At 41.1% G+C, this 2,500-nt stretch overlaps 1 protein-coding gene across 1 annotated transcript in view; it reads left to right on the top strand.

The window, feature by feature from the left end:
* LOC122255443 (protein snakeskin) overlaps nucleotides 1-2,500 on the top strand; it is a 19,359-nt gene that overhangs the window by 821 nt on the left and 16,038 nt on the right. The window lies entirely within an intron of this gene.

Raw genomic sequence — 2,500 nt, 5'->3', positions numbered from 1 at the left:
TGTCCACATATAAACACATTTATTGACGTATCTATCTATGTGTGTATGTATCATTTTCCCCTCTGGTCTTTAGAGACCTGACTTCGGAGAGAGCCATTTCGAAGCCCAAGAGCTGCATGTCAATACCCAGAGGCCTTTTAGCATCGACCGAAGCACAAAACATTTTAAAGAATAAGGATAATAGTTTGATATGATTTGGGATAGGATGAAATAGCTATTTTTGTATTAATAGAAGGATCTGAAAATCATAAAAGTATAAGTAATTAGACAGTTTGGAAGCAATGAAAGAAAGATAAAAACAAGAGAGCATCGTAAAGCGGCCGCAGATTACTCCATAACAATCTCTTTAAAAAATAAATAAATAAATAAGCAAAAAATAGATAGATAGATAAAAAAAAAAAAAATAACGAAAGCTTTTTTTCCAAAGTACTAAAATAATCCATAAAAAATGATAGAAACAAATAAAACCACAAAAAAAAAAAAAAAAACAACCGAGCATCGCCAAGCGGCCGCAGATTACGCCATCGGGTAAAGCGCTCACGTAACTCCGACAGCCAGACTGGCTCCGGTTACGCGGTCGCATCAGGTGGCAGGAGGTGATCGGAAGGGCGTGTTCGGTGTCCGGCTGCGGTCGCGGGGGAGGGGGAGAGGGAGGAGGGGAGGGGTGTGGAGGGATTAGAGGAGTGGAGAGGGTAGGAGGGGGAGGGGGAGGAGGATGGGGTAGGGAAGGAGGAGGGGAGAAGAGAGGGTAGGGAAGGAGGATGGGGAGGAGGTTGGAAGGTGGAGGAGGAGGTGGAGGGGGAGGGGAGTTGGGGGGAAGGGCATGTGTAATGCTGATTAGTTAATGTCATTACGTAAAGAAAAGGGAACGGAGAGACAGAGCGATAGAGAGACAGAGAGAGAGAGAGAGAGAAAGAAAGAGAGAGAAAGAAAGAAAAGGAGAAAAAAGAGAAAGACAGAAAATAGAGAAAGAGAGATAAAAACACCCAGAGAAAGATAGAGAAAAAAGAAAAGAGAGTGACAGAGAGAGAGGTAGAGTGAGAGAGGTAGAGTGAGAGAGAGACGTGAGATAGAAAGAGAGAAAAAATATACAGAGAGAGATGTAAAAAAAAAATTAAAAAAAATATATATATAAAAAACAGACAATAATAAGAGCGAAAAAAAGTACAAAATTAACCATCGACCCGACTATTATTAAGAGAATCAACACCTGTTAACAGCTTGATTAACAGAACAAAAATATTTCAACATTTACATATCATTATCTGCTGTTACCACCCTTCCCCGCCCACCCACGCCAGCGTTAATAATCGGTTATAATATCTAATTATATATAATGATTATTTACGGTGCGTCATTAGAGGAAATGTAACCTCGGGAATACATGATAATTTTGTGGTAATTTCGCGCGTTATTTTGGAATGCCTTTGTGATGAGGGAGACTTAAGAATAGAGAGAGAAAGAGAGAGAGGAGGGGGGAGAGGGGGGAGGGAAAGAGAGAGAGAGTGAGACAAAGAGAGAGAGGGGAGGAGAGACAAGTACAAGGAGAGAGAGAGAAAGAGAGAGAGGGGAGGAGAGACAAGTAGAAGGAGAGAGAGAGAGAGAGAGAGAGAGAGAGAGAGAGAGAGAGAGAGAGAGAGAGAGAGAGAGAGAGAGAGAGAGAGAGAAAGGAGAGAGAGAGAGAGAAAGAGAGAGAGAGAGAGAGAGAGAGAGAGAGAGAGAGAGAGAGAGAGAGAGAGAGAGATAGAGGGGAGAGAGAGAAAGAGATAGAGGGGAGAGAGAGAAAGAGAAATGGGAGAAAAAGAAAGAAAAAAAAAAGAGTGGGAGAGAAAGAGGAGTGAAGGAAAAAAGGGGCATGAGAGAGATGAAGGAAAGAAGAGGATGTGAGAGATAAAGGGAGAAAGAAGAAGGAAGGAAATCGAGAGAGATAGGAGGGAAGTAAGAGTGAAAGGGAGGAATTGAGAGAGAAAGAGAAAAAAGAAAAGAAAGAAAGGGGAGAAGAGAGAAAGGGAGGAAGTGAGAGAGAAAGAGAAAAAAGAAAGAAAGGGGAGAAGAGAGAAAGGGAGGAAGTGAGAGAGACAGAGAAAAAAGAAAGAAAGGGGAGAAGAGAGAGAAAGGGAGGAAGTGAGAGAGAGAGAAAATAAGTTAAAGACAGAGTGGAATTGATAGAGAAAGAGAGAGATGAAGTAAGAGAGAAAAAGAAAGGGAAGAAATAAGAGAGAAAAAAAAGAAGAGAAAGGAAGGTAGGAAATGAGAGAGAAAGAGAAAAAGAAAAAGAAAGAGAGAAAGGGATAAAAAGAGAGAAAAACTGAGAAAAAGAAAGAGAGAGAGTGAGAAAAAGGGAGAAGAATTGAGAGGAAAAGACAAGTGAAGTAAAGGGAGGAAGACAGAGCGAAAATAAAATGAGGGAATAGGGTAGGTGAAGAAGAGAGAGAAACTGAAGAAGAGAAAGGAAAGAAGGGGAATAATGAAGGAACGAAAAGAGAAAGTGAGAGAGAGA

Source organism: Penaeus japonicus, unplaced genomic scaffold (genome assembly GCF_977035675.1).
Source record: "Penaeus japonicus unplaced genomic scaffold, GWHDUDI00000001_assembly GWHDUDI00000028, whole genome shotgun sequence".
Taxonomy (NCBI): Eukaryota; Metazoa; Arthropoda; class Malacostraca; order Decapoda; family Penaeidae; genus Penaeus; species Penaeus japonicus.
Note: the sequence above shows the minus strand (reverse complement) of the source record. Positions and strands in the feature narration are given on the sequence as shown.